Source organism: Zootoca vivipara, chromosome Z, assembly GCF_963506605.1.
Source record: "Zootoca vivipara chromosome Z, rZooViv1.1, whole genome shotgun sequence".
Classification (NCBI taxonomy): Eukaryota; Metazoa; Chordata; class Lepidosauria; order Squamata; family Lacertidae; genus Zootoca; species Zootoca vivipara.
The window spans coordinates 6,924,438-6,939,206 of NC_083294.1; the positions used below are offsets into that span (position 1 = coordinate 6,924,438).

General features: G+C 42.0%; 1 protein-coding gene across 1 annotated transcript in view; it reads right to left on the minus strand.

Moving 5' to 3' along the window:
• The window catches only part of PAPPA (pappalysin 1), a 237,574-nt gene that overhangs the window by 189,248 nt on the left and 33,557 nt on the right, over positions 1-14,769 (minus strand). The gene's annotated exons all lie outside the window — the stretch shown is intronic.

Sequence of the window (14,769 nt, forward strand, 5' to 3'; positions counted from 1 at the left end):
AAATAGAACTCATGCCCCCAAGTGCAAACCAAAAGCAAGTGATAACTCAACATAGCACTTTTCCTAAGATGGGACATTTGCGTAATGCCTGGAGATTGCCTTACACTGGAGTAAGTGTGTCAATATGTCAGTTAAAGGTCTTCTCTGCTTGAGCTGCTTTCAGATGCAGAGAGAAAGGTTGTGTAGACACCATCCATTTAAAGCACAGGGTTCCAGGCCCCTTCCCAGTAAATCAGAAACTGCAGTTTTTAAAGGGTGCTGGGAACTATAGCTGTGGGGGGAAGGGTTCCTAGGATTCTTTGTGAGTAAGGGGAAGAGTGAGCTTTAAATGTATGGTGTGTGGAGAGGGAGGGAGGGAGGGAGGGAGGGAGGGAGGGAGGGAGGGAGGGAGGGAGGGAAGGAAGGAAGGAAGGAAGGAAGGAAGGAAGGAAGGAAGGAAGGAAGGAAGGAAGGAAGGAAGGAAGGAAGGAAGAATTCTACAGATTGCTCAGAGGCCACTGGGGATTCTGATATCACATCATCGAAACACATGTTCCTCTTCCCCCATCCCTGCAATGTGTTCAGCCAGACCAACCTGTTCCACATGCTCCTTTTTATGCTGCAGAGCGTAAAGCAGAGGGGGACAAGACGGCAGAGGGAGATAGTGATCTACTTGCAGATCTGTGGGTGATTTGCATTCCTCCGCAAAGGTTTCTGAATCCCAATAGCTGAATTAAGCTTAAAAATCTGAAGGGGGGGGGAATGCAGTGGGATTTTGCTAATTCATTATCTCTCAGCCTCAAATATTGTTTGACTCCAACCCCTATTGTCCAAAACAACTGGGCATGCTGGCTGACAAGTTCTCCATCCCTTAGTTTTCAGGGGTGAGGATGTGGCCCTCCAGACCTCTCTATCTGGCTTTCAGGATTCTCCCCAGGCCACACCCACTCACCCTGCCTTTGCCTGGCTGGAATGTCTCCTAGCACCCTGAGAATGTTTCTTGCTTGCCCAGATGGAGGCTAGGAAAGGATGTGCCGATGCAGATAGAAAACTACTGGACAAAAGTACAACTTCTCTGCCCATTTTGATTCCTGGCAATGTGGGTCTTGGAAGGTTGCCTTGAGCTGAACAAAAAGGCTCCCAGCCCCAGTAAACACCACTGAGCACAGTTGGATTTCCTCCCAAGTGAGGAACTGTCAATTGAGTAGTGCTTTCCCAAGGAGCCTTTCACCACACGGTGCAGCAAAGAAACATCAGAACAGCTTTGTAAAACAACCTGCTCTCTCTTTATCCAGGGGCAAAACTAGGCGTTATCTCACCTAATTCAAAGACCCCGTTTGGCACACCCCCGCAACACGCATTTGCACACACACAAGCTGGGAGCCTCAAGGGTGCCCCTCTGGAGGCTGCACCTGGGGCAAAAACCCCAGCCATACCACCCCCATAGCTATGACACTGCTTTATCAAAGCAAATCCCAAAACAATCACATGGAATTTGGTTTAGTCATTGCTTGTTTCCATCCTCCCTCCACAGTGACCAAGGATTGATGATGGTTGGTCTCTCAAGGGACCCAGGTGAGCTTGGTAAATCTGAGTTGGAAATCACAATCCAGCCAGCATAGTTAGAGATGCAGTTGTAAGCTAGTGCTCTTGGGACTGGTAGGGTTGAAGGCAAGGGTGTTGCTTCTGCCCAGCATCCTACTACCTGCTGAGCTCTGCAAGGGCAACACAGAGAACTGAGGAGGAGGAAGCTGGCAGCAAAGGAAACACCATGGACTGTTTGCAAGTATGAAGGCAGGCAGGTGAAGACTGGCAGACTAAACTAGTGGGACAGTGCCAACAACATATGGTGGGCCACATCCCTACCATAATTCAAACACTCCTGCCCAGTGCTATTTTTCTAGAAAAAGAGTGCCGGAACTCACCATGAACACCTTCCTTGCTCTCTTAATAATGGCAATGGTGCCCACCTGAGAGGTGCCAAAACTCAGTTCCTGTGAGTTCCAGCTGAGGAAAAGCCCTGCTTCTGCTTACTGCAACATCAGTATGCAAGTATTTTTTATTAGAAGTCCTCGTGAAGAGTCATTTGCATTTTAGTGTGAATTTTTCCTAATATTCGCATCCTTGTATGCAGTCTTGCCTTGCATACACTCCCCCCCCCCAAAGCAATGCCTCCATATATATAATACACTCTTGTGTGTTATTTTCAGTAATGTGTGCATTTTAATTTTACCCTAGCATATGCACACCTTGCCTGGCTTGAGTATGGAAGTACAAAATTCAGCAAAGTGTGAATTTCAAAGAATTTCACTTTGTATACTGTTCCAGAAATTGTTGTAAATTAGGTAGGGTTATCTTTCACATGAAAACTGAACCAAATGCCACCCACTCTGCCACCCATCACCAATTTGCATATACATGTTGCTTAATACTCAACTTTCATGCTGAGACATTTATGTGGGAATTCTAGGTTGCTTGTTTTCAACAAACAACTCTTCATGACCTGCCCATTTCTGTTTGAAGAACAGAAGCAAACACAGAGAAAAGATAAATTACAAGACAGTAGGAGAAGACACTCAGTGTTACAAGTGCTGGATTGGGGGGGGGGGAGAAAACAATGCTCCACCCCCCAGCCCAAATGGCAGTGTTTACAAGAGTTTCTGGCTTGCCACTGCTATTGGAGAACAACCAGAGCCCCAAATAACCCCCCCTCCAAAGCCTGTTGCCCCCCTGCCCCACCCCTGCTCCCAAACTTTGAGCAACTCAAAAATCCATTCTTTCGGCAGAGGCCCTAGAAGAAAACATGCCATGACACCAAGTTCAAATCCAGATTACTGCTGACCTTTAAAAAAGAAAAGGTATTAGGTGAGGCAAGCAGCATAAGGAGAAAGGATAAATAACAGGTCTTATCAAATGGCAACCCATTGTTGTGGAGCACCATGCATACTTCATAGGATGAATGGAAGAACTTAAAAGATCAGTCCTGCTGATTTTTTTTTACTAAAGTCCACTCTCCTGCTTTCTACAATGCAAACCAGATGCTTCCAGGAGTGAGCAAGCAGGCTTGAAGGCGATGGTCTTCCCCTGATGTTGCCTCCCCACCCCCACCCCACTGTCACATACTTTTGACTATGGAAGTAGGATTTGCTTATCTCAGCTCATAATGTAGCATCACTGTCCCATGACACTAAAGATTCTAAATGAAAACCCTTCCAAACTAAACTCCATTCAGGCTGGCCATGGGCTCCTCCTGAGCAGAAAAGATTGTAGGGGGGCTTTGTACTGTTGTTTGACAAACAAGGGCTATGTGAGCTCACATGTGTCTCCCCTCACTCTTCTGTCCTGACTCCTGGCTTGTTCATAGGTCCTGTCTTTTGATCCTGACAGCCAGTTCTTGGCTTCGGATTCGCACAGGGACTGGATTGCCAGTCAATTAATTGTGTATTGTATAAATAAGTCATGGGCTTTGAGATTGGCCACAGAGGGCCTGTCTGTAGGCAGATAGGTAGGCACTCAAGGATGAGTATTTTTCAGTGGTTGCTCCAGATCTCTGGAAATACCTTGCAAAGGTATTTAAAAATATGGCCCCGACTTTCTTGCTTTCTGACTCTCGTATGAGAAGCACTGATTGAGGGCATGATGAAGAGAAGACCCCAGTTTCTTATTGATCCAGTCATAAACTCAGCTCTCCATCTTTCCACATCAGTTTGTGATTATTATTATTTGTTTAAGTCCTCATGGAAATTCATCACCCTTTTTAGTGCAAACTTCTCCTAAAACGCACATTTTTGCAAATCCATTTCGCTGAATATAATGCACTTCTGCATGCTATTTTTTTTTATGAATATGTGTATTTCTGTGCACCCTTTATACTAGCATATGCATTTGTGTACACCCTGCTTGCCTGGAGAACTGCACTGCAAAATTTAGAAGGATGGCTTTGTTCCAGTTCTTGTACTGCTTTGAAAAGTGAGAGGTTTGTCTTTAAATGCAAATGGAACCAAATTTCTCCCTTGTCCCTAACACATACTGGTGAGTTTTGCACTAGTCTCTTCAACAACCCGAGCCTTCAGGAGAATTGCACTCATTTGCCTGTTATCCGCCCTCATCTCCACCTGATATTCCCTTGGCACCCTGATGTTTTTCCAGAGTCTGCACACCCAATCTTTGTAACAAGGAGAAAAAGTCACAAAAGATAAAAGGAACAGCACCAGGAGATTTACAGAAGCCAAGTTTGCAAAAGCAAAACATTTTCCTCCTTATTGCTCTGACAAACTCCTGCCCCCCCCCCAAAAAAACATACCGTCTTATTTGAATTTACTAGATCCAGTGTACATTTTGAGGCAGGTTCACAGACGAACAGCTTTTAGGCTAAATGCAAGGAGACTTCAAACAGGCAGCAACAACAGAGTGAAGGTTTGAGACACAGAGCTGATAATTTCTGTGTCCTGCACAACACTTAATACTTATTTAAGATTTTTTTTAAATAAACTGCTGAAATAAATTAAAAAATATAAGGGGTGTACATGAAATAGATATTAATGCTATACAGATAAAATTTAAAAACTGGTATACAGGTGAAACTCGGAAAATTAGAATATCGTCAAAAAGTGCATTTATTTCAGTAATGCAACTTAAAAGGTGAAACCAATATATGAGATAGATGCATGACATGCAAAGCAAAATATGTCAAGCCTTTATTTGTTGTAATTGTAATTATTTGTCGTTAGGCGGGTCAATTAGAAATGGAATGTCATTAATGAAATGTCATACTGATGTTTATTTTTGATTATTTTTGTATTATTGTAACTATTTGTTTTACTTCTGTGGAATTTCCAAAAGAAAGCATTTGTCAAAATTAAAAGGAAAATAAAAAAGAATAAGTTGCATTACTGAAATCAATGCACTTTTTGACAATATTCTAATTTTCCAAGTTTCACCTGTATGTAACTAAATTAGATTAATGTGATATATCAAGTAACTATTATTACTTTACTATTATTATTCACCAACCATCGTCTATTATTAATCTATTATTATCAATTAAATGTATATCACACACTTCCTTCCAAAGTCCTTCTTACAATTTATTTTTTAATAAAATATTATTAAGTAAGTATCATTTATTAACTATTGCCGCAGAGTGGTTCTTTGGTGGTGGAGCTCACAGTTATGGAATGTCCTCCCTACATAGGCTTGCCTTTTTATTCTTTGTTTGTTTGTTTGTTTGTTTAGAGTATTTGTACAATGCTGTTCAGCCAGAAAGGCTCCCAGAGCAGCCTACATGCAATCAAAACAAGACAGTCCTTACCCGCAAGGCGCACAATCACAAGGGAAAAGGAACACGGAAAGAAGAGGAAAATCAAAATCAAAATTGAGACACCAATTTATAATGAGTTGTTCCTAGAATGACCAGCTGGCACAGTTTGGGGGCAGGAGGTGCTCCAGCAAAGCTGATGAAATGAGCCCTGGCTCTGGCAGTGACTCTGGTGCAATGTCTGCCCCCAGGTGACAGTTGAGGGGAGAGGAGGTCTACTGCTTATATTGCATACCCCTCAACTGTAAAAACAAAACCACCAGAATGCCTATATTACGCAAATCCAATTGAAAAAAAAAAACACGTGAACGTAATAGGCTGTATGATAACAACTGCAAAGTTGTTTACCAGAAACTACTTCTCAAAAATCAGATACAGCTTCTCATAGGTGTCATAATCTTCTAAGTGTCTAATGAAGATGATAAAGTTGGTAGACAAAAGAAACTGGCATTGGTAGATGCTGAAACAGACCTCTGCCAGCATCTACCAGTGACAGTTTCTTTTGTCTACCAACTTTATCATCTTCATTAGACACTTAGAATCATAGAGTTGGAAGAGACCACAAGGGCCATCCATTCTAACCCCCACCAAGCAGGAAACACCATCAAATCATTCCTGACATATGCCTGTCAAGCCTCTGCTTAAAGACCTCCAAAGAAGGAGACTCCACCACACTCCTTGGTAGCAAATTCCACTGCCGAAGAGGAAGTTCTTTCTAATGTTTAGGTGGAATCTTCTTTCTTGTAGTTTGAATCCATTGCTCCGTGTCCGCTTCTCTGGAGCAGCAGAAAACAACCTTTCTCCCTCTTCCATATGACATCCTTTTATATATTTGAATATGGCTATCATATCACCCCTTAACCTTCTCTTCTCCAGGCTAAACATACCCAGCTCCCTAAGCCGTTCCTCATAAGGCATCGTTTCCATGCCTTTGACCATTTTGGTTGCCCTCTTCTGGACACGTTCCAGCTTGTCAGTATCCTTCTTGAACTGTGGTGCCCAGAACTGGACACAGTATTCCAGGTGAGGTCTGACCAGAGCGGAATACAGTGGTACTATTACTTCCCTTGCATTGGCTTTTTTAGCTGCTGCATCACACTGTTGACGCCAGGTTTGTGGTCTACCAAGACTCCTAGATCCTTTTCACATGCACTGCTCTCAAGCCAGATGTCTCCCATCCTGTATTTGTGCCTTTCATTCCCTCCCCCCCAGGTGTAGTACTTTACATTTCTCCCTGTTAAAAGTTATCTTGTTTGCTTTGGCCCAGTTGTCTAATCTGTTAAGGTCATTTTGAAGTGTGATCATGTCCTCTGGGGTATTAGTCACCCCTCCCAATTTGGTGTCATCTGCAAACTTGATCAGGATGCCCTCAAGCCAATCATCCACTTAGAAGATTATTTCATGTCACTCTTCCAAGGATTATGTCAGACAGAAAAATCCAAGAGAAGATGAAGAAATTAGAAATGAATGTATTACGGCACTGACAAAACAGGATTTGTATTTTGTACATACTGGACTTTGTGGTTAACTGAATAAGCTACATTTAAATATGTTATGCCACGATGTTGATTTTGACACTATAAGAAGCTGTATCTAGTAAATACCCCTCAGCTGTGCCAATTAAACCGAGACATCCCATTTTTGTGCTCTCATACGAGAGCATGGCACCCAAAAACACACAAGAGCATGGTGCCCCAAAACGTTTGAGATAATGAACTTGCACAAGATTGGAGAGTGCAAAAATGCATGCTTTGGGACTCCCTAGTCCCGGCTGGGTAACATGTCTCACCCAGCAGCACATCCCAGTTTTGGGCCTGGACATGCTGGAAGGAATGGTATTGTGATCCTTTGGGTGCCAGGGGAGAACCTTGTACTCCTCCAAGGTCTTTGTGGTGCTCCAATGGATGCCTGGTCCAAAAGATACCCATTCTATATTCACTGCCCTATGATATTCTGTAGGGTGCAACACCATGAGCAGAATTTCCCCAGGTGATCTAAGTGACTTCACAGGTCTGTGCAGAGGAAAGTGGTCTTTCAGATAGCCTGGATTATATGTTAACAGTGCACCTCTGAGCATGATTTAATGGCTGTTTGGCAGTCAGTGCAGCAGAGGTATAATTTGTGCACATCCAGGTGTTCCACTCAACAACCTTGACACAGCATTTCACGTCAGCTGCAACTTCCAAGTGCAATACAGTGGTCCAATAGAGAGATTATCTAGGTATCTGAAGGGTATTCATGGAGAGAATGGATAAGACTGTTCTGTCGCTTCAGAGGGCAAGACTAGTTAGTTCCAATGTGTGTGAACTGCACAGAAGCAGATCTTCCTAATGGCAAAGCAGTGGAACAGACCATCTTGCAAGGTAGTTGGCACTACTTGGCTAAAAGATTGGGAGCTCCCCCCGCCACCTCACTGTGAACAAAATCCCAAATCTGAATACTCCTTGCAGAAGGAGAGTCTGCAATTCTCTTGGACAATCACAAATCTATCGTATTGTCCAAAGCCTATTTTTGTAGCAGGTTCTTTGTCAACCATTTCCCTATTTTTATTATAAAAAGGAGCTGACTCACTGATCAGGGCTGAACAAAACCATTAACATGCTGTTGGGGTGTGTGTGAAAGAACAACTAAAATAATAATAATCATATCAGTGTCCAAGTAACGGGTTCCACCCTTTCCTCTGTGCAGTTAATTTTACTACATCTTTTGGTAGGAATTCAGCATGGAATTTTTCCTGGCATTAATCCCTCGGGTTTCCCTTTTCTGTGTTTGGCGGTTCTATATTTTGGTAAACTTCATCTATTAATAGCTGCCTTGTGTGGCTATTAAAAAACACAAGCACTTGCTTAGTAGCTGAAAATCACAGGCTGCTCAAGCTGGCAGCTGCAAATGGGGAAAGGCGGACTTGAAGACTGACATCATGGCTTCTGCTTTGACTGTGAAGGGAAAAGGCAGCGCAGAGCGGATTGTCTGACTAAGAGACGACCGCTACCGGGACTTTCAAGTGATAGGGGAGAGTGCTAAGGTTAGACCCCCCCCTTTAAAAAACCCACGGATAAGTTGGGGCTCGAGGGGACCAGCCGGGCTTGAAGAGACTTGCTGCACTCGCAGAGCCCCGAAGCTGCATCGGCAGCAAGGGGGCGGGGAGAGAAGCAGCTAGAGTCTGTTCATGGCTACAGCGCAGTTTAAAAGTCCGAAACCACGAATCGCCACCTGAAGCAGCAGACTTTCTAAACAAGTTATATATTGCCAAGATTATTTTTACTTTAAAATAAAAAAAAATTGTATTAAAATCGTTTTGGCAAAGATGGAATCTAAAAAGGAAGTCAACTTCCATCTTTTGAAGGACAGATTCTGCAGTACAGACTTGTGAATGGGATTAAAGATAGAGATACATCAGTCTTATGCTACTTTTTAAACTGCATTTAGACACTTAATAGCAAACCATCTCTTTGCTAGCTATAAAGAAACAAACTGCTGCTTTGTGAACTTGGAATAGTATATATAAGGCATTGGCAACCTCTGGCGATTTCTGATGCTGCGCTGCCCATTTCCAAAATGTCTGCAATAACAGAAATAGCTTCTGCGCAACCCTGGACATGCGCAGAAGCCATTTCCAGTGTTCCGGACATGGGCAGGGCGGCACTGGAAATCGCTTCTGCGCCTGTGAGGCCCATGTCTGGCCCAGGGACGATAGTCCGTGGGAATCCTCCAGCCCAAGGGCAGAAAACATTGCAGGCGCCTGGTATATATGAATTGGAGGACCCTCAGTTTTTGTGAATGGTGAAGCTGTTTTTATGAATGAAAGTGACTAAAGGATTGGGAAAAAATTTAAGTACATTTTAAAGGACCCTGGATCTTGGAAAATCCTACAAAGCTCAACAGGGGAACACTTTTCCATAACTGGGAGCAATCTCAGGGAGAAGTGCCTGGGAGAGCGGGAGTAGGGAAAGAAAAAGAGAACTTTAAATGAGCAGGGCCACATACTGGAATAAAAGCTGAGGAGAACATCATCTATTGGATTATAAATATAATTCGGATTATAAATATCATCTGGATCATAAATACAAATTGGATTACAAATTTAATTTACGTCTGGAACATACTGGATTACAAGATACAGTGCAGACTGCAAGAAACGACTAGAGACTCTGAAAGTATTAGACTACCACCAAGGGGACAACGTAACATCATTTGAGAACGGTGAAAACAACCAGGTCTCCTTTCTTGTTAAATTATGTATATATGTGTGATCTTTCCTTCTATTTTGGAACTGTATGAAATTTAGTTAAAAGTAAAGTGGCTGAGATATATTAGCATAAAATTGAGTTGTGAGAGGACTTGTGGGGGGATTTCTATATAAAAGGGTGAGAAAGAGATAAGAAACGACCTTGAGACAGAAGTGTTTTTAAGCAATTGTTTTGAGTTTTGAGAATAGACATGGCAGAGAAACCCCAAAAAGGAGGTAGTAAAACAGAAAGTATTAGAAAGAAGGAGAGCGCAAGCACAGGAAGATATTGAAAAGACACCTAAACCAGACATGGCAGAGCTTTTTGCAGAATTTAGGAAGGGATTGGAGCAGTCTATGAATCAACAATTTCTGGAAGTAAGGTCAGACAGAGAACTCTAAGGAGATATTGTCACAGAAATTTGATAAATTGGATGAAAAGGCAAAGGCCCTGGAAGTGAAAGTGGTAAAATTGGAAAAGACAGTGGAATCGGTGGAATGTATAAAGGAGGACCAACTGGTTTTGGCTGGGGCAGTAGGGGGCTTGGCACAGACAAAATGAGTTGGAACAACAGAACCTACTTTTGCAACTATGATTAAATGTAAACACAGTTCGAATAAGGGGGTGACCAGAGAGAGAGAAGGAACAAGGCCCTGCAAACTATGTGAGTGGGATATTGGCAGAATGGATGGGGGCAAAGGAGGGAATGGACGAATTGACTGAGAATGTTTATCGAGTTTGAACTCGAGCTTCGAGAGAGAAAAGACAGCCACCATATATACTCCTGACTTTTATAACAAGGAAAATTAAGGATGTGCTAATGCAAAAAAAAAAAAGCTTTGAGGAGGGTCTGGTGGCTGAGGATAGAAAGTTGATATTTTCAAAGAAATTCCATTTAAACTGGGAGATAAAAGGAGGAAGTACCAAAACCTGGCACCAATATTGTGAATCCTTTGAAAGAAATTATGAATGAGGTTTTAAAAACAGGGGAAGTTCCAGAAACATGGAAAGAGGCCTATATAACTTTGATACCAAAACAGGATTTGGATGTGACATTGGTAAAAAAAAAATAGGTCAATTTCATTATTAAACAATGATTATAAACTGTTTGCATTTGTCTTGGCCAACAGATTGAAAATTTTTTGAAAAGATTTTATTCATCATGACCAATCTGGATTTCTTCCAGGTAGACAAATTAAAGCTAATATTATAAATGTATTGAATATTATAGAATACCTGGAATTGAGAAATGAGAAAAAAGTAGCATTAATGTTTATAGATGCAGAGAAAGCATTTGACAACGTGTCTTGGAGCTTCATGAGGAAGGTGATGGATGAGATGAGGTTTGGAACAAATTTTAATAGGTGAATACAAGCTGTTTATTCAGAACAAAATGCAAAAATAATTGTAAATCAGCTAATAATGGACAAATGTAGTATTCAAAAAGGAACAAGACAAGCATGTCCATTGTCACCGCTGTTGTTCGTTCTTGTACTGGAGGTTTTGACAAGAAGGATAAGAGCAGACAGAGAAGTAGTAAGAATTAATGTAAAGAAAAGTGAGCATAAATTGAAAGCATTTGCGGATGATTTGGTAATAACTGTGGAAGATCCAAAAAACTCTCTCTCAAATGTAATGAATATAATACAAGAGTGTGGTCAAGTAGCAGGATTTAAATTAAATAAAAGTAAAAGTAAATTGTTATTAAAAATCTTAAAGAATTGGAAAGGAAAGAAATAACAGAGATGGTAGGGATAGAAGTATATAAAAAAGTAAAATATCTAGGAGTATGGATAACAACAAAAAATATAAACATTTTTAAAGACAATTATGGAAAAACTTGGCATGAAATTAAAAGAAATTTGGAAACATGGAATAGGGTGAACCTTTCCCTAATGGGAAGAATTGCAACTATAAAAAAATGTACTTCCAGGAATGTTATTTCTTTCCCAAACTATTCCAGTAATAATGGGGAATGCATGCTTCAAAGAATGGCAGAGAGAGATTTCAAAATTTGTCTGGAGTGGGAAAAAGCCGAGAGTGAAAAAATAAGATATTAACAGATGTGAAAGAAAGAGCACAAGATATAGGTCACAATATACAATTTGAGGATTGGATACAATTGTGGAAAATAGAATTGAAATTTACAGATTGCATATTGCTGAGAGAGACAAAAATGTACAAAAATGAAAAGACAGAATGTTGGAGATGTGAGGCAGAAGGTAAATTTTATCATATGTGGTAGGACTGCAAAAAGGTAAAATTGTACTGGGAAATGATATATAATAAATTGAAGAAAATGTTGAAAATAACATTTGTTAAACAACCAGAAGCTTTTCTGTTAGGTATTTTAGGCCAAGATCTACCAAAAGAGAAGAGGACATTATTAATGTACGCTACAACAGTGGCGAGAATTTTGATAGCACAAAATTGGAAGACTGGAGAAATACCAACTAAAGAACAGTGGCAAGAAAAACTAATGAATTATGCAGAAATGGCAAAACTGACAGACAGACTTCGGGAAAAAGACAGCAGTGACTTTGAAAGAGAATGGGAACCATTTATAGTATATTTGCAGAAACAAAAGAGGACCATAGACTTGATGGCAGGATTTAAATAAACACTCACATCTTTATTAACAAAAATATGTAGAAGATGAAGAAATGTTATAGTATATTTTTTAGAAACGGAAATGTGAAATTGGGGGGAAATAAATCAGAAGTGGAAGTTGGGGGAAGCCCAGGAGAGGAGGAAAGAGGGAATGTAATATGAATGTTGTGGATATGTGATGTATGTAATAATTGAAAAAGAAAATTGAAGAAGAAGAAGAAGAAGAAGAAGAAGAAGAAGAAGAAGAAGAAGAAGAAGAAGAAGAAGAAGAAGAAGAAGAAGAAGAAGATCTTCCTGGCTCGGAATCAAAACAAAACAACAGAGGAACCTATCTTTAGCGTGAGAGCCACATTCCATATGGGCAACCTTGCAAGGCTCACATACCAGGGGTGGGCAGGACAATGAATGTAAACTACAGAATCACTTTGTACAGTAGCCTAACTTCTCTCCAGACAAGCAAGAGGCATTATTAGAGTTTGGGGACACATTCCAGCCAGGCAGAAACACTCAAGGAGGGTGGAAAGCTGGGGCAGTGAGGTGGGTGGTCTAGGGGAGAGTTTCCAAAGACCAGATAGAGAAGCCTGTGGGGCTGCAATTCAGTCCCCAGGTTGGAGTTTCCTCATACAACGTAAACAATTGCCGACTTGAGAAGGGGGGTGGAAATGCCACTTACCTATCAAAGAGGAGGTAGAAGGCCACACTGAGGAAATCAGAACCCATTAAACTTGCATGTTACAGTTTGATTCAGTATACAATTTGCCCAAATTTTATCATGCCAACTGTAGGGTACATGCAAGCCCTTCTCCTTCTCTTTTTTTCTTTTCATTTTGCAGGTCTACTACAATCGGGAATGGGCATTTCTATCAATTTCAGTTTCTTTCCCCCACTCCATCCTGAAGTTGAAGGGAAAAAAGGAACTGCAGTCCTCCAGAGGTTAACAGACTCTGACCCCCATCATCAGTGACAATTAGTCATGCTGGGTGGGTTTCATGGGACCCTGGACTTCCAACAATATCTGGATACCAGTTACTGGAAACCACAGGAGGGAAGAGTTCCCTTTTGCTTGGATTTTGCTGAGGGCCATCTTAAGCATATCTGGCGCCGTGGCACAAAGATCCCTCCGGCGGCCCCGCCGCCCCATTTCCCAGTGCAGCTGTCTGGTGGGTGCAGCGCCGCTGCTGCAGGTGCAGCAGCGCGGCACTCCCCTGGCGCCCTGCGCCACCCAGCCTTGCCGTAGGGCCGGCCCGGATCCTGCTTGCAGGATGCTGGACTTGATGGGCTATTTGCTCTAATCGAGCAGGCTCTTCTGGTTTTTTTTTTGTTTTTGTTAATTGCATGGTGTACATGGAAAGTGAGGTGGCAGAGGAAAGATGGGTTGCTCCATCACTGCTTTGGGTCCAACACAAAAGTAAACCAGGGAACAAATTCTCCCCCTTTTCTGTCCTCAGCAAAAGAAAGGCAGCAGACAGTTGGAAGATGAATGGAGAGCCCCCGTTGTCCATCCTCTTCCAGCCCTCCGCAGGCCAGTAAAACATTTTGCAGGCTAGTAACTTCTCTGAAGACTTTATTTACAAGGCTGTGCTAAAGCTCACATCGGCTAATAAATACATGTGTACTTCCAACTGACAGTTATTGCTAAAGACAAAGCCTTGCAAAGAAAACAAACAGCCTTTCCATATTCATCTCCTCATACAAATCTCTCTCTTCACATGACTCTTCCGAGCGATTGTTCCTGAGCAACAGAAAGCTCATCAAAGCTTTTGTATGGCTTATGTTTTAACATTCTGTTTGAGTTTACGGCTGGCATAAAACACTCATAAAAAGTTACACATCCCCTCGCCCTGGGGAGCGATTCTGTTCTGTCCACAAAGAAGATAATATTAATTGAATACCTCTAGCCGAGGCACAAGGGTGTGCATAAGAGAGCAGGTGAAATAAAACAGCGCCAAGTGACTCTTAACTCAAGGATGAAGATATTTTTCAAAATCCTGCTGGTTCTAAATCTAGGCAGCAAAACCATCATGTTTTCTTGATTAAGCACCCATCTCAATTAGAGGCCTCCCCTGCAAATAAGTGGCTTTCCAGCCAGCTGTATCAGAAAAAGGTGAGACGGTGAGGCCCACCCCACAACCTCAGCTGGGACTCATTACCGAATGATTCCTCCCTTCCCCAACCTGCCTCTGTCAGCAGCACTTCCACTGGGTTAAGAGAGGCAAGACAGAGAGGACCACACCATTGGTTGAGCTGGGAGTGGCTTCCACTTGACTGCTCCCATCCCAGAACCACCTCTGGCAGTGTCCACCATGGCCCCCGTCAAAAAGAACTACTTCTTGAGCAGCTGACCCCACTTACACAATTCATACAAAATCCCACACAAATACAGAGAAATAAATTTATATACATGTCCTCAAGCAAAACCTACAATTCACCCTCAGTTTTTAAACTCATTATAAACCCAGACTTGCCTCAACCAAACCTCCTTAGATCTGTGCCCCCACCTCCAAGCCCTTGCTAATTTGTGCCAATATATATCTCCTCCACTCTAAGGGCCCCATCGTGGGCACATGAAGATGTCAGGTTTGTACACCAATTCCCAAGAAACTTTAAGGAAGTTTTCAAGTGTGTGCAAAACAG